Source organism: Schistocerca piceifrons, chromosome 8 (genome assembly GCF_021461385.2).
Source record: "Schistocerca piceifrons isolate TAMUIC-IGC-003096 chromosome 8, iqSchPice1.1, whole genome shotgun sequence".
Lineage (NCBI taxonomy): Eukaryota > Metazoa > Arthropoda > Insecta > Orthoptera > Acrididae > Schistocerca > Schistocerca piceifrons.
Window position 1 is genome coordinate 8,631,811 of NC_060145.1, and position 18,668 is coordinate 8,650,478.

General features: G+C 43.7%; 1 pseudogene; it reads left to right on the forward strand.

The window, feature by feature from the left end:
* Nucleotides 1-18,270: 18,270 nt before the first annotated feature.
* Nucleotides 18,271-18,389, forward strand: LOC124712624 (annotated as a pseudogene).
* Nucleotides 18,390-18,668: the final 279 nt, after the last annotated feature.

Here is an 18,668-nt window from a genome sequence, read left to right on the forward strand (position 1 = left end):
TCCCGTTCTGGAATCTCACGTCTTGAGCTCGACACTCGCGGCGGCGCAGCGGCTTTAAGGGCTCCTTTCCGCAACATCGATCAAATTTTACATCTGCACATTCAGTAAACCAGTGTTTAGTGGGTGGCTGAGGGTAGTGCGTTCCAGTTTTAACGATTTTGTATCTTCGCCGAATTTCGTTTGTCTGATTTTAACAAACGCATGAAAAACATAGTCTTTCTTCAGAAGATTCCCATTTACGTTACCTGGGAACCTCTGTTACACTTTCGAATTCGTTGTACTGTCCTATTGCGATCCTAACAGCGCGTATCTGAGTTCTGACAATGTGTATTGCCTTGATAAGGAATCCTAACTTTGAAACAATTCTTTACATTTGGTCGCGCTGACGTCATGTATGCAAGTTCCTTTACACACTCACCGCACTTCTCCAGGACCATTCCAACAAATCTGTCATTTATTCGTCTTCCCTACTGCTGATTTAAGGGCACCACACCCTGCCTGTATAATCCATGTTAATTTAGTCAAGTATTTGACCCATTTCTGAAAAAACTATTTTATGCAGGACCTTAATATTTTTACTGTACGTTACACGATGCTAATAGAGTCAACTGTACTAAAATATACTCTATCCATTTCACACTTTTTAAGACATATTTTTTTTAATTTATTAACAAAAAATATTAAGTTTTTTCTGCAGAAAATATTTTTTTGCGAACTTCCTAATGGGGGAATATTAATGAATGTAGTACCAGAGGTAGCTTTTCATGTTATGCACAGTCTCTGAAAATTTCATTCATTTATCTATGATAGTTTCTGATATAACGGAGCATATGTACTGAAAATTTTAGTTTGAGGGAAATTGACTTTAAAGAAAAAACTTTTGAAATTTGTTACTTACAGTTAATTGAAACTGTCCTGCTGCATATGATGGCCCTTCTTTGGCCTCTAGCAGGTCTTCCAGCTTCTTTTTCACCTTCTTGGATGTTTGTCTTGCTTTCTTGCCCATATTAGATGCAGACCTGTCTGCATCGGCCATCCCCATTTTATCGCATTGTTGCAGCCCAGTGATCATATTTTCACCAGGATTAATTCCCAGCTTTTTCAGTACCCAACACTTTCCAATATTACCACAACTTAATCTAATAACAACATCATGAACTCCTAGTTTCATTGTATGCATGCCTACAAATACAGTTTTAGGAAGGCGGTTCCAAATTATGCTGTTGAAACATTCATTTGGGTTCTGTGTCTGCCCATGCAGACATTTTCTTAGCAGGTCAGGATGAGCCACGTCTCTGAAAATAGGTTTAATTGCTGTAATAATACCAGCAGGAAGAGAATGCTGGTGACAATAAGATTCTCCAGTTGCCTAAGCCGAATTGTATTTGCACCACGAATTTTCTCCTGATGGACACAATCCATGACGTGGCTTATCATCAGTAGATGACTTACGGAAGAATATGGCCCAAACATCTCTCTTCATTGCCTCCAGATTTTCTTTATTTCTCCTATCTACCTGCCCATAGTATACCTGCAAGTTTTCTATTTCAGTTTTAGCTAACCGACCCTTTCCGGTCAACAAATTTCAATCTTCTAATTTTTTTCCTCTCATATCAACAATTAGTTTTCTCAGCCTTGTTCCCAAAAGTTTTTGAACTCATTCTATTTTGCTAATAATGGCACCTTCATTTGGCTTAGAGTTCACCACATTGTTGTATGCCTTACTGTCACCATCGCCCAAATATCTGATGTACCGTTAGCTTCTTGTTTCTATGGAGCGATGAAATATTTGTTGTACTCCATCAACTTCCGTACCACCACTTGTTCCTCTAAAATTAGTCACACAGTTGTGTTCTTTATGTTAATTGAGTTAACAACATTTGCAGTATTTATACATTATCTCCACATCTAACGCTTTTACCGGTGTCTACACTCGTGGCAGTCACTACTCCATTCAGAGAAGTATGTCCTCTTTTCTGTCAACTTCCATCAAGTGCAGCTGCAATATCCGAACATCCATCATTTATTTCCACTGCTTCCCAAGCAGCCAGTTTCATGCTTTCCTCACTGACCTCACATACAGCTTTCTCTAATACTGCAGTCAGTTTTTCAAATTTATTTGGTGGTTGATGTAAGTTCATCACTGAACAAAATGTTCTCCCTCCAGCCATGCCCTTGCCAAAGGATCGTAAGGCATAAACTAATCTAGTATAGATTTCATAAGGGCCATTAGCATCTGGTTTCGAAGAACTCATAAATGAAATCACAGCTGAGCATTTAGTGCAAATTAAATCCAAAGCAATTGCTAAGTCTTTTCTCCCACTGGCACTCTCACAAATTTTCACACTCTGTGACTCACCACTCTGTCTACATTGTACAAATTTAGAAATTACATCTGACAATATTCTCAAATTTATAATAATGTTACTGCATCCCTTGTCACTTACAGTAAATCCGTTGCAACTCTCTTGAAATGGTGAGAGCTTCTTTGATGATGCACTTGTTGAAGAATTATGATTAGAAACATCGTTACCAGGTGACACAAACTCTTGTACAGAAAGCTTTATAAACTTGTTTCCTCTAAACTGTCGTTTCTTGAAAATGCCTTTACGTTTCGTCACCTTCAATAAACACAACAAAACACACGGAAACAAGCACTCCAAACGTAGGTATAACAAGTATTCGCAACCACACTTGAACAAAACTAACCGCGTGTTTGAAAGCGTGTTGTTTACAAACAGCAGAAACAAAAGAATACCCACCGTTGCATTCCAAGGATAGCCAACATACTAGGGAGTAAAAAAAAAAATCCCTAACGTGCAATTTACGGGATATAAATATCTAAAATATATGCGGAAAAGTGAGTGACAGAAAAGTGGGCGTCGCACATAAACACACGTGGTAGGAAAATGCTCTTTAAATAATCGAAAAAAAAAATCTTCAGCAAAATCCTTTTCAGAGTGCTTAAATAAAACCTTAATCTCTCGCAAGATGATAAAAACCGAAAATCGATTTTTTCGACCTGAACCACGGTGTGGTCGCCTTAACGTGATCGCCTTATTTCGCATCTCTTCGTACGAGGACTATGCGGAAAGTAAGATCTGATTGGTCGCGAAAAGGAAAACAGTGAAAGTAAAAAATGTTTTATATACAACAGTTAGCTATGCCTTTCATCTGCCTCTCTACATAGTCGCCGCTCCGACCTATACATGTGTCGTAGTGCTGTACCAACTTTCCTGTATCCTCGTCATAGGAGGAAGCTGACTGTGCTTTCCGCCGCTTCTCTACGCTGGTCTGCAGTTCGTCGTCTGTGTCACAATGTCTTAATAGCCAGCGGTTCATGTGAGTGTAGATGGACATAAGAAGGAGCAAGTCCGGCTGTATGGTGAGTGACGAAACGCTTCCCATTGAAAACGCTGCAGGGGAGTCCTCGTTGCCCTACAGTGTGCGGCGGCCGAGAAGGAAATGCATGACAGGTACATTACGTGAGGTTACGTGAAATCAGGCGAAACCTCGCGGCAGGTAACCGTACTTGACGGGAGGCACTACTGTTCTAGGCACCTTTACGCGCTCACTGTGTGCTCAGAGATGAAAAGAGCGACGTGACACGATCGACAGGCAAACTAGAGACACCTGTGAAGAGCTTCACCGCATTTTCACTGTCGTTTCCATTTCGCAACCTATGGGACATTACTTTCCGAATAACCCTCGTGGTATTACCCTAAATACTGAAGCGAGGTGACGTGCTCCAGATCTTCGCGTCTACCTTTGTAATCTGTCACTGTTGGCTTCTTCTCTTTCGTGTGGACATCGTCTCGAATTTATCAACATTTAAGCAGAGCTGCCAATAACTAGGCTAACTGAAAACTTTCTCCAGGTCGTCTTGCATTTCCTTACGATCGTGCACGACGAACGTTTCTTGTGGACAACAGTATCCTCCTGCAGTACTGATGATACAGCCTGATAAAGCGTGTTTGTGTATTGAGAACATCAGTGATACCATGATGCCTCCTTGGTGCTCGCGCGACGATACTTCCATTTCTTTTGAACTTTCGACGTCCAAAAAGAAGGAAGGAAGATTAGAGTTTAGCGTTCCCAAGACAACGCAGCCATAACGGGGTATAAGTGCGGATTGCTGTGCCGGTACTGCGAACGGCTGAAAGCAAGGGGAAGCTACAGCCGTAATTTTTCCCGAGGGAACACATCTCTACTGTACTGTTAAATGATAATGGCATCGTCTTGGGTAAAATAGCCCCCCTTCGGATCTCCGGGCGGGGAGGGTGTCGTCATCAGGAGAAACGAAACTGGCGTTCTACGGATCGGAGCGTGGAATGTTAGTTAGATCTCTTAATTGGTGAGGTAGGTTAGAAAATTTGAAAAGGGAAATGGATAAGCTAGGTTTACCGATTACATCATAATTCTGCCGGAGATAGCAAAAGACTTGTAAGAGCAGCTGAACGCAATGGACAGTGTCATGAAAGGACGATATAAGATGAACATCAACATAAGCAAGACGAGAATAATGGAATGTTCTCTATGCTGAAGGAGTTAGATTAGGAAATGAAACACTAAAGTTGTGTGTGTGTGTGTGTGTGTGTGTGTGTGTGTATGTGTGCGTGTGTAAAATCTTATGGGACTTAGCTACTACAGTCATCAGTCACTAAGCTAACACACTACTTAACCTAAAGTATCCTAAGGACAAACACACACATCCATGACCGAGGGAGGACTCGAACCTCCGCCAGGATCAGCCTCACAGTCCATGACTGCAGCGCCTCAGACCGCTCGGCTAATCTCGCGCGGCCTTAAAGTAGTATTTCAGTTTTGTTATTTGGGGAGCAAAAACCTGATGGTGGTCGAAGTAGGGAGGATATAAATTGTAGACTGGCAATGGCAAGTAAAGCGTTTCTGAAGAAGCGAAAGTTGTTAACATCGACTATAGATTTAAATGTCAGGAAGTTCTTTCTGAAAGTATTTATATGGAGCATTGGAAGTGAAATATGGACGATAAACAGTTTTGTCAAGAAGAGAATAGAAACATTTTGAAATGTGATGCTACAGAAGAATGCCAAAGATTAGATGGGTAGATCACGTAATTAATGAGGAAGTATTGAATAGGATTGGGGAGAAGAGAAATTTTTTGCTCTACCTGACTAGAAGAAGTGATCGGTTGGTGGGACACATTTAAGGCATTACACGATCACCAGTCTAGCATTGGAGGGAAGCATGGGGGGTAAAAATCGTAGAGGTAGGCCAAGAGAAGAATACAGTAAGCAGATTCAGAAGGATGCAGGCTGCAGCAGTTACCGGGAAGTGAAGAGCTTGCATGGGATAGAGTAGCATGGAGAGCTGCATCAAACCAGTCTGCCGGCCGCTGTGGCCGAGCGGTTCTAGGCGCTTCAGTCAGGAACCGCGCTGCTGCTACGGTCGCAGGTTCGAATCCTGCCTCGGGCATGGATGTGTGTGATGTCCTTAGGTTAATTAGGTTTAAGCAGTTCTAAGTCTAGAGGACTGATGGCCTCAGATGTTAAGTCCAATAGTGCTCAGAGCCATTTTGAACCGATTCTTTTTCTTGTGTCTTCGTCCCGCGTCGTCTCAGAGTCGGCATGGTTGTTAACAGACGTGGCAGCCGTAATTTAAGGGCTGACCTGATGGCCTCCCTGTCGCCAGAAGATAGAACTTGCAGAACGAACTGCAGAGAACTGATGAATGGTGCAGGCTATGGCAGTTGACACTGAACATAAATAAATGTAACATATTGCGCATACAGAGGAGATGAAATCCATTACTATGCAGCTACGTTATTCGTGACAAGCAGCTGCAGACAGCATCTGCCGCAAAATATCTAGGCGTAACAATACAGAGCGACCTTAAGCGGAATGAGAACATGAAACAGATAGTGGGAAAAGCAGATAACAGACTCAGATTCATCAGAGAAATCTTAAGGAAACGTAACTCATCCACGAAAGAAGTGGCTTATAAGGCGCTTGTTTGCCCGATTCCTGAGTATTGTTGACCTATCTGGGATCGCTATAAGGTAGGACTGAAAGAGGAGATACAGAAGATCCAACGAACAGCGGCACGATTCGTCACGTTTATCTGGCGAGAGAGCGTTACGGAGGTACTAAACAAACTCCACAGGCAGTCGTTACAATAGAGGCGTTGTGCATCACGGAAAGATTTGCTATTGAAATTTGGGGACAGCACTTCTCAGGAGGAGTCGGACAACATATTGTAAGTAGGCTGTTTACGTTTTTTTATTGGTAACGCCACACAGCGCTCTGTATGAAAATCACTGGCTGTGCTGTGTGCAGTCTGTGGCTAGTTTGCATTGTTGTCTGCCATTGTAGTGTTGGGCAGCTGGATGTTAACAGCGCGTAGCGTGGCGCAGTTGGAGGTGAGCCGCCATCAGTGGTGGATGTGGGGAGAGAAATGGCGGAGTTTTGAAATTTGTAAGACTGGATGTCATGAACTGCTATGTATATTATGATTTTTCAACACTATTAAGGTAAATACATTGTTTGTTCTCTATTAAAATCTTTCATTTACTAACTACGCCTATCAGTAGTTAGTGCCTTCCGTAGTTCGAATCTTTTATTTAGCTGGCAGTAGTGGCGCTCGCTGTATTGCAGTAGTTCGAGTAACGAAGATTTTTTTGTGAGGTAAGTGATTTGTGAAAGGTGTAGGTTAATGTTAGTCAGGGCCATTCTTTTGTAGGGATTTTTGAAAGTCAGATTGCGTTGCGCTAAAAATACTGTGTGTCAGTTGAAGCACAGTCATGTATAATTTTTCTAAGGGGACGTTTCAATATTACTTCCCCCCACATTCACTATGTGACTAAACGTATCCGGACACCCCCAAAAACATACGTTTTTCATATTAGGTGCACTGTGCTGCCACCTACTACCAGTTTCTCGATATCAGCGACATCAGTAGTCATTAGTCATAGTGAGAGAGAAGAATCGGGAGCTCCGCGGAACTCAGACTTCGAACGTGGACAGGTGATTGGGTGCACTTGTGAGATACATCTGTATGCGAGATTTTCACGCGCCTAAACGACCCTAGGTCAACTGTTTCCGACGTGATAGTGAAACCGAAACGTGAAGGGATACGTACAGCACAAAAGCATACAGTACAACCTCGTCTGTTGCCTGACAGAGACCGCCCAAGGTTGAAGAGGGTCGTAATGTGTAATAGGCAGACATCTATCCAGTCCATCACACAGGAATTCCAAACTGCATCAGGATCCACAGCAAGTACTATGACAGTTAGGCGGGAGGTGAGAAAACTTGGATTTCATGGTCGAGCGGCTGCTCGTAAGCCACACATCACGCCGGTAAATGCCAAATAACTCCTCGCTTGGTGTAAGGAGCGTAAACATTGGACGACTGAACAGTGGAAAAACGTTGTGTGGAGTGACGAATCACGGTACATAATGTGGCGAGCCGATGGAAGGGTGTGGGTATGGCGAATGTCTGGTGAACGTCCAACAGCCAGCCTGTGTAGTGGCAACAGTAAAATTCGGAGGCGGTGGTGTTAAGGTGTGGTCGTGTTTTTCATGGAGGGGGCTTGCACCCCTTGTTGTTTTCCGTGGCACTAACACAGCACAGGCCTACACAGATGTTTTAAGCACCTACTTCCTTCCCACTGTTGAAGAGCAATTCGGGGATGGCGACTGCATCTTTCAACACGATCGAGCACCTGTTCATAATGCACTGCCTGTGGGGCAGTGGTTACACGACAATAACATCCCTGTAATGGACTGGCCTGCACAGAGACCTGACCTGAATCCTACAGAACACTTTTGGGATATTTTAGAACGCCGACTTCCTTCCAGGCCTCACCGACCAACATCGATACCTCTCCTCAGTGCAGCAATCCGTGAATAATAGGCTGCCATTCCCCAAGTAACCTTCTAGCACCTGATTCTACATCTACATCTACATTGATACTCCGCAAGCCACCCAACGGTGTGTGGCGGAGGGCACTTTACGTGCCACTGTCATTACCTCCCTTTCCTGTTTCAGTCGCGTATGGTTCGCGGGAAGAACGACTGTCTGAAAGCCTCCGTGCGCGCTCTAATCTCTCTAATTTTACATTCGTGATCTCCTCGGGAAGTATAAGTAGGGGGAAGCAATATATTCGATACCTCATCCAGAAACGCACCCTCTCGAAACCTGGCGAGCAAGCTACACCGCGATGCAGAGCGCCTCTCTTGCAGAGTCTGCCACTTGAGTTTATTAAACATCTCCGTAACGCTATCACGGTTACCAAATAACCCAGTGACGAAACGCGCCGCTCTTCTTTGGATCTTCTCTATCTCCTCCGTCAACCCGATCTGGTACGGATCCCACACTGATGAGCAATACTCAAGTATAGGTCGAACGAGTGTTTTGTAAGCCACCTCCTTTGTTGATGGACTACATTTTCTAAGCACTCTCCCAATGAATCTCAACCTGGTACCCGCCTTACCAACAATTAGTTTTATGTGATAATTCCACTTCAAATCGTTCCGTACGCATACTCCCAGATATTTTACAGAAGTAACTGCTACCAGTGTTTGTTCCGCTATCATATAATCATACAATAAAGGATCCTTCTTTCTATGTATTCGCAATACATTACATTTGTCTATGTTAAGGGTCAGTTGCCACTCCCTGCACCAAGTGCCTATCCGCTGCAGATCTTCCTGCATTTCGCTACAATTTTCTAATCCAGCAACTTCTCTGTATACTACAGCATCATCCGCGAAAAGCCGCATGGAACTTCCGACACTATCTACTAAGTCATTTATATATATTGTGAAAAGCAATGGTCCCATAACACTCCCCTGTGGCACGCCAGAGGTTACTTTAACGTCTGTAGACGTCTCTCCATTGATAACAACATGCTGTGTTCTGTTTGCTAAAAACTCTTCAATCCAGCCACACAGCTGGTCTGATATTCCGTAGGCTCTTACTTTGTTTATCAGGCGACAGTGCGGAACTGTATCGAACGCCTTCCGGAAGTCAAGAAAAATAGCATCTACCTGGGAGCCTGTATCTAATATTTTCTGGGTCTCATGAACAAATAAGGCGAGTTGGGTCTCACACGATCGCTGTTTCCGGAATCCATGTTGATTCCTACATAGTAGATTCTGGGTTTCCAGAAATGACATGATACGCGAGCAAAAAACATGTTCTAAAATTCTACAAGAGATCGACGTAAGAGATATAGGTCTATAGTTTTGCGCATCTGCTCGACGACCCTTCTTGAAGACTGGGACTATCTGTGCTCTTTTCCAATCATTTGGAACCCTCCGTTCCTCTAGAGACTTGCGGTACACGGCTGTTAGAAGGGGGGCAAGTTCTTTCGCGTACTCTGTGTAGAATCGAATTGGTATCCCGTCAGGTCCAGTGGACTTTCCTCTATTGAGTGATTCCAGTTGCTTTTCTATTCCTTGGACACTTATTTCGATGTCAGCCATTTTTTCGTTTGTGCGAGGGTTTAGAGAAGGAACTGCAGTGCGGTCTTCCTCTGTGAAACAGCTTTGGAAAAAGGTGTTTAGTATTTCAGCTTTACGCGTGTCATCCTCTGTTTCAATGCCATCATCATCCCGTAGTGTCTGGATATGCTGTTTCGAGCCACTTACTGATTTAACGTACGACCAGAACTTCCTAGGATTTTCTGTCAAGTCGGTACATAGAATTTTACTTTCGAATTCAATGAACGCTTCACTCATAGCCCTCCTTACGCTAACTTTGACATCGTTTAGCTTCTGTTTGTCTGAGAGGTTTTGGCTGCGTTTAAACTTGGAGTGGAGCTCTCTTTGCTTTCGCCGTATGCCTGCGAGAGTGAAAGCTGTCATCAAGGCTAATAGTGGGCCAACACCATATTGAATTCCAGCATTACCGATGGATGGCGCCACAAACTTGTAAGTAATTTTCAGGCAGGTGTCCGGATACTTTCGATCACATAGTGTAGATATACTGAAGTTTGCACAATCACAATAGAAGGCACAAAAATAATTTTCATGTTGGCTTCGCTGTTTAGGAATAAGCATTAGCCTCTCATATAACAAAACATCTGGTTATCTAGACTGAAGAATGATAAATTGCTGTTAGCTACATGGCAAGCAGGAATGATAATTGTAAAACTGGGTACCGAGAACTAATGAATTACATGTATGTCTCTATTGTTACAGCGTAAGGTATCTTTTTTAAAAAAATAACCGTTTATTCTCTTAAATGTTAAGCTGCAAGCAGGATATAAAGACCAGTTATTTGATATAATAAAGGTAGCAGCGGCTTACTATGAACTAGTGACTTCGCCGTTACAGTTAGCTCGTGTAAGCACATGTAGTATTGGAGAAACTATATACTGTTAATTCTAGAACAGGGTTTTCCTTTTACATATTTTGCTTATGTGTTTGCAACAGTGCAAGTTTCTGCTCTTTCAATTGTAACCAAGACTTTAATAAAATGGCAAAGGTAATGTTAATCAGAACACTGGGAGGAGTTGTGGTGTAAATAACAATTGATTTACTCATCCTCAACTTCACATGACAAAAGACGGCTAAAGAAACGCCACACAAACATTTCTGTCTGACAAACGGTTTCAATAATATGCGGTCTACGGTGAACAAAGTGGACAGCTGGGGATCAATACACCATACTAACCAGAACTAATCGCTTTATTTGACTTCATAAATGTGAATCCGTGGTATGGCCCAAAAACTACGCTACTATCAAGGATCTGTATTCTACTATTCCATAAAGAAGAATACGGTTCCAAAGAACAGGGTGCTGAGAAGCATGTGTTGAAGCCCTATGCAGGTCGGGGTGTCACAGGACGACGCAGTCGCTGAGTGGAGTCACAGACAGCGACGATCTGTTATTAACGGCGCGCCCACAGAAACATGCAAATAGTCTCACATTCGGCTGATTCGCAGTGCAGGTACTTCCCTATCAGCCCTTGAAACTCCGGTGGATTCCGGTGTGCAGGCGGACTCGTTTGATGGTCTGCCAAACCAATTTGACTCCGTGACACGACTATGCTTGATGGAATACGTCAAACGTTTAGACAGCAGACTCAAGACAAATAAGTACACCCACACATCAGTCATTGTGTGCATGATGCAAGAAGCAGTATCTCTGGCGGTTCAGATGGTGACTTGCAGGGGCTCTAAGTGGCACACTAGCAACGGACACAAGCCTCACCGTTTAGGTAGAGGCCTGCCGTTCTTTACTGGCGAAGCGCCAGAACAAGAGTGAGACCTTCTCTTTCTCTACAGCTTTCCTCCACAGCTCGGTAGGATAGCACATCTACATGTTTAGACTACACCCACGTTAGCACGAGCCAGTCACGAGCTGGAGCTTCGCACTCGAAGCTGGGAGATCGCCCCCTTGCTCTACATACTCAGATTTGACCAAGCAGCGACTTTAAAAATTAAGCGGGAGAAAAGGAAAAAAGAGTCAGCCTTGCGGGGCCTCTTTCCCATGCGTTTACGCCATATCTTTGCTAACAGCATGCCTTGGATGGAACCAAAGCCCTGCATAAAAAGACTGTTATTTGTGCTATTGCGCCCATTCCGATCTTTCCAAAGAATGGCCATAAACTCGCTAAAAGCGTCGTGCCTTCACAAATATGTTTTGTAGCAGGTGTGGATGCCTGGGTGTCACTGCCCTCTCCCACAGAAATTCGCAGAAACTCGCAGCCGCCTCGTCCGCTTTCTCTACCTGACAAGGGCCCATCAGCTTTATTGCCAGTCATCAATGCTCTGCTCAGAGCTGCAGCGACTCCTCGGCGCTAGTCAGCCTACTTGTACGCGGCCGTCACCCAATGTGTCTGCACAATGAGATCAAGGGACTTGGCAGTCTGCAGACGGTTTCGCAGAAAAAGACTCCCCTTGGCTCTGAGCCGCCGTACGCTTTATCTGCAGTCAGTTAACTCAGCACCCAGTTCCTTTGAAGGCAGGTAAAGCTTACCGCTATGCCTTCACTAGAGAAATGGTTCAAATGGCTCTGAGCACTATGCGACTCAACTTCTGAGGTCATCAGTCGCCTAGAACTTAGAACTAATTAAACCTAACTAACCTAAGGACATCACACACATCCATGCCCATGGCAGGATTCGAACCTGCGACCGTAGCGGTCACGCGGTTCCAGACTGAAGCGCCTTTAACCGCACGGCCACACCGGCCAGCCCCTTCACTAGAGCAAGAGCATTAACTACTGCCAACCATTTCATCATGTGAATGAAGTCAGATCGTATCAAGTAATAAAGATCATCATCCATAAGAGCATTAAGCAGCATGACACCATATCAAAAGTGAGTGGCCTCCAATCTCTCAACAATTCACATCTTAATATTTACGTAAAATGTACTGGTATAGACAGTTATCGATTTTAGCGTTGTCTTGCCACTAAATGCAGAACATTCTCACAAGGAACCCTTTGAATGCGAGACGACAAGTTCAGTCTTTAAACAGGCTCGTTTGAAAGCGTTGAGTTAACAATTATGGAAGGAAAAATGTTAGGTGCTAATGATCTACCATGTGCATCAGGAGAGCGACAGAAAATGAGTAAAAGACTGTCCGGGAGGTGCAGAGAACAGCTTTCTGTGGGGTATATGTATTGCACTTCACACAATGAACATCGTCAACAATCAAGAAATGAAACTTCCCGGCAGATTAAAACTGCTTGCCAGACGTAGCCTCGAACTCGGGACCTTTGTCTTTCGCGGGCAAGTGCTCTACCAACTGAGCTACCCAAGCACGACTCACGACCCGTCTTCACAGCTTCAGTTCTGCCAGTACCTCGTCTCATACCTCCCAAACTTTACTGAAGCTCTTCTGCGAACCTTGCAGAACTAGCACTCCTGGATGAAACGATATTGCGGAGACATCACTTAGCCACAGCCTGGGGAATGTTTGGAAGGTAGGAGACGGGGTACTGGCAGAACTGAAGCTGTGAGGACGGGTCGTGAGTCGTGCTTGGGTAGCTCAGATGGTAGAGCACTTGCCCGCGAAAGACAAAGGTCCCGAGTTCGAGTCTCGGTCCGGCACACAGTTTTAATCTGCCAGGAAGTTCCGTATCAGCACACACTACACTGCAGAGTGAAAATCTCATTCTTTAATCAAGAAATGTTCAAAACAAACCATTGACTTGTACCAAGATCACCAAACGAAAAATAGCACGCCACAGGGATCACAAAGATTGGCATCATCAATGTCAAAGGCGAACTCCTTTGGAGTTCAAACTGTGAAGGACCTTCAACTAGGTATCCTCTCTTAAATACTGCGCACAGAATCATATTTGTGTAACGGGGTGATGAGAACTGATGGAACTGAATGCGAAACAGCCTGTCTTGGAGTTAAATCGTGAAAATGGCTGTCTTTTAAGGGGTAGTTGCAGATAATGCGATATGTTTGAGAGGCACGGGAAAACAGACATCCAGAGACTGAGTTTGTTCAGTGGTTCCAGGTGGAGTCAGTCCAGGAACCACTATCGTTTTACTTATATGTCAATGCTATCTCGTTAGTGTCCTCCTGCTATAAATATTATTTCTGTAATAACAACTTCCAGTTTTATCCAGGTGCTACAGCTGTTGATATCAATACTACAGCTGAGAAGGTAAATAATGATCTGTGGTCAGTTGTAAGACAGGTGCAAAACCTGGGAATTAAACTAAACGCAAGAAAGTTCTGAATCATTTTTTCGGGAGGGATGGTTTGCTCTAAACGAGTATGATTTTTAACTCAGACCAGGAATCAGGCAAAAGTAAGTTATTTTGACCATCCTTTGGCCACAAGCAGTGCTCATACCATAGCTGTAGTTCTCTTACGCCCATTTTTCCACTCTTGCTTACTGTGACGTAAATATTCCCTACCATCCTTACAAAATCACGCGCACGAGAAAGAATCGTAGGGGGGCAGAGCGCCGCCTACTTCTCACAGACAATTTACCATCTAGATTAACAGTCGGAGCGATTGTGTAAGAATGCGTTAAGACATTGATGTTAGTTGATCTTGATGCAACTCTCTTGGTACCTCTAATTTCCAGGGTTCCTTTCATATGAATTTACTGTGCTAATACCGATTTGTCGGAGCTGAAAACAAATTCCTTACTGAAAATGGGATAAATTTGTTTATCTCATCTACAAATTTTCGGACCGATTCCTCAGTTTGCTGTGAATTGTCAAGTTGACCCAGTGTCTGAAATTTCGTTATCTTACGTCTTCCAACTCTGTAGCACTGATTGAAGTTATGCAACCGGCCATTGAAACAACTGTAATCTATGCCGTACGCAATTTGATGAGCGTAACGTAGTAGTTCACTAACATGCACACCCTGTAAATCGTATCGAGTCCGCAATTCGTGGTCTTGCGGTAGCGTTCTCGCATCCCGCGCACGGGGTCCCGGGCTATCGAACCCGGCGGGGTTACGGATTTTCCCTGCCTCGAGATAACTGGGTGTCATTGCGTCGTATTCATCATCATCATTCATTCCCATTACGGTCGGAGGAAGGCAATGCCAAACCACCTCCACTAGGACATTGCCTGGTACGACAGTGCGGGTCTCCCGCATCGTCCCCTACGCTCCTCGGAGTATGGGATCTCATTTTCCCATTCTTCTTCTACTGTATTTCTTTCCCCCATTCCTGTCAATTGTTCCCTTATGCTCTCCCTGAAACTCTGTACAGCCACTGGTTCTTTCAGTTTATCCATCTCCTTAAATTCCCACCTTTTTGCTGTTTGTTCAGCTCAGATGGAAACCCAGTTCCAAGCAAAGAAGGGAAAGCAGAAAGGTGGAAGGAGTATATAGAGGGTCTATACAGGGGCGATGTTCTTGAGGACAATATTATGGAAATGGAAGAGCAGGTAGATGAAGATGAAATGGGACATACGATACTGCGTGCAGAGTTTGACAGAGCACTGAAAGACTTAAGTCGGAACAAGGCCCCGGGAGTAGACAACGTTCCATTAGAACTACTGACAGCCTTGGGAGAGTCAGTCCTGACAAAACTCTACCATCTGGTGCGTAAGATGTATGAGACAGGCGAAATGCCCTCAGACTTCAAGAAGAATATAACAATTCCAAACCCAATGAAAGCAGGTGTTGACAGATGTGAAAATTACCGAACTATCAGTTTAATAAGTCACAGCTGCAAAATACTAACGAGAATTCTTTACAGACGAATGGAAAAACTGATAGAAGCTGACCTCGGGGAAGATCAGTTTGGATTTCGTAGAAATGTTGGAACACGTGAGGTAATACTGACCCTACGACTTATCTTAGAAGAAAGATTAAGGAAAGGCAAACCTACGTTTCTAGCATTTGTAGACTTAGAGAAAGCTTTTGACAATTTTGACTGGAATACTCTCTTTCAAATTCTAAAGGTGGCAGGGGTAAAATACAGGGAGCGAAAGGCTATTTACAATTTGTACAGAAACCAGATGGCAGTTATAAGAGTCGAGGGACATGAAAAGGAAGCAGTGGTTGGGAAGGGAGTGAGACAGGGTTGTAGCCTCTACCCGTTGCTGTTCAATCTGTATATTGAGCTAGCAGTAAAGGAAACGAAAGAAAAGTTCGGAGTAGGTATTAAAATCCATGGAGAAGAAATAAAAACTGTTAGGTTCGCCGATGACATTGTACTTCTGTCAGAGACCGTAAAGGACTTGGAAGAGCAGTTGAACGGAATGGACAGTGTCTTGAAAGGAGGATATAAGATGAACATCAAGAAAAGCAAAACGATGATAATGGAATGTAGTCGAATTAAGTCGGGTGATGCTGAGGGAATTAGATTAGGAAATGAGACACTTAAAGTAGTAAAGGAGTTTTGCTATTTGGTGAGCAAAATAACTGATGATGGTCGAAGTAGAGAGGATATAAAATGTAGACTGGCAATGGCAAGGAAAGCGTTCCTGAAGAAGAGAAATTTGTTAACATGCAGTATTGATTTAAGTGTCAGGAAGTCGTTTCTGGAAGTATTTGTATGGAGTGTAGCCATGTATGGAAGTGAAACGTGGACGATAAATAGTTTAGACAAGAAGAGAATAGAAGCTTTCGAAATGTGGTGCTACAGAAGAATGCTGAAGATTAAATGGGTAGATCACATAACTAATGAGGAGGTATTGAATAGAATTGGGGAGAAGAGGTGTTTGTGGCACAACTCGACTAGAAGAAGGGGTCGGTTGGTAGGACATGTTCTGAGGCAGCAAGGGATCACCAATTTGGTACTTCAGGGCACCGTGGAGGGTAAAAATCGTGGAGGGAGACCAAGAGATGAATACACTAAGCAGATTCAGACGAATGTAGGCTGCAGTAGGTACTGGGAGATGAAGAGGCATGCACAGGATAGAGTAGAATGGAGAGTTGCATCAAACCAGTCTCAGGACTGAAGACCACAACAACATCATCATCATCATCCTTCAAACGCGCAGACACCAGTTGTTGCAACATGTGCGCCAGTCCTGCCTTGAATTACTGTAGTCTTTCTTGTGCACTGCATGGTCGTATTGCAGCAGACTTCTTGCTTTTGTACTAGGCTGAGGATGATCTTCCATTTACGTAACCATTCTTTGCAGCCGCTCCTTGAACAGCCATTGTCTTTACTACCTTTCACTGGAGACGGGATTATTGGCTCCCTCTCCGACAAGGATGATGAACTACATGACTCACCTCCTGTTTCAGTATCACTTTCACTTTTTAAGCACGTATCCTCATCGATGCACTCCTCGTGTACGTTGTCCACAAGCAGAGTGTAAACGACAGCACACTTCCACTGACTCATCTTGCAGAAACGCGAATATTTCATCTCCCAATTTTTTCTCACTCTGCGAAATTCCTTGGACTCTTTTTCTAACGAGATGTCAAAAAAATGGTTCAAATGGCTCTGAGCACTATGGGACTCAACATCTTAGGTCATAAATCCCCTAGAACTTAGAACTACTTAAACCTAACTAACGTAAGGACATCACACACACCCATGCCCGAGGCAGGATTCGAACCTGCGACCGTAGCAGTCCCGCGGTTCCGGACTGCAGCGCCAGAACCGCTAGACCACCGCGGCAGGCCGAGATGTCAATTTAAGCGACTGTGGTTACAGATATAATGCAATTTTTCCTTTGTTTACTGTTGGTATTTCTTTGCTTTGTACCAACACCACTAACACTGTAGCACTATTGTGAGTTGCTCGTCAACTAAGCAGTTCAACTACACTCTGTAGCCTCATGCTGTGCTCACCATAGGATATCTCCGTTACCGCTCCCTGTTGCCTTTAGCAGCCAATATTATAGTTGCATGGTAGACAATATGTGGGGCGTTGAATGCCGTAAACATCATTAGCCTTTTGCGACCTCGCACTGAAGAAGTGCCTTGTCAGTATACTACATGGCTTCCGTTCATCTAGGAGTGCTAGTTCTACAAGGTTCGCAGAAGAGCTTCTGTAAAGTTTGGAAGGTAGAAGACGAGTTACTGGCAGAATTGAAGTATATGCAGTCTATGAAGGTGCTAATTTGTTATTTTTGTCAGACTGCATGCTCTTACGCTGATAACTTTCAATTCATTCGTTTGTGGATGAGGATTCCAAATCTCAAATTTAAACACGGACCCTTCCCTATCATCTTTGAAAGAATGTTTCGTCACGGTAACATCCCGCATAGCGTTCTCAATGTTAATAAGATTCATGAGGCGCCATCCTTGTATTGAATTTTTTTCTGTTCCCTCTTGTATCACAAATTTTCACGCAAACTCCACTTTATTGTCAATGGTAGCAGTGGTGTAGTAGAGGGGGGGGGGGGGGGGGGGGAGGGTGAAGAGGGTGCGGTCTGCACCAGTTACCATCTTGGCGGGGATGACAAAACTTGCTAGGTTCTGTGGCAAGTATTATTAAAATATATTTTTAATATCTTATCATCTGGAAAGGATACAAGTCTTCTGCTCTGGTTGGAGTGTATTCAGGAGTCGAAGCAAAATTTTCTACCTTAATTCTAGGGGATTGCTTGTATCCTTTGCAAATCATTCTCTCAGTCTGTGCCGATTACATATTCCTGCAACAGTTTCATTATGTGTAACTTTTTACTACCTTAGAAAATTTTTACCGTTTTACGGAGTTTCAAGCCACTGATGGAGGACTCTTCTGAAAAACGTAGGAGTTACACTTAAGAGACTTTCAGATACAAAGTCGGGTGCTCACTACGAAGCTGTGAAGCCTGTATTTTTAGACCTTAAAAAAGATTACCAATACGACTGAGCAGTTGCCTGATTCGTCGCAAACTACAGAAACCAGAGCCAACGGCCTTGTCGCAGTTGTAACACCGGTTCCCGTCAGATCACCGAAGTTAAGCGCTGTCGGACTTGGCTAACACTCGGATGGGTGACCGTCTGGGTCTGTCGAGAGCTGTTGGCAAGTGGGGTGCACTCGGCCCTTGTGAGGCAAATTCAGGAGTTACTTGACTGAGAAATAGTGGCTCCGGTCACGAAAACTGGCAATGGCAGGAAGAGCGGTGTGCTGATCGCATGCCCCTCCACATCCGTATAAAGTCACTTGTCATTAAGAGGACCTTTGGTTATTTGTACTGCTTCCTTAACAATCAATTAAAACGTGTTATTTACAAAAAATGTTTTAGGTATTTGTTTCCATTCATAAAAACTGTTTACAAAATAGTTAACAGTATTTCTCGCGTAC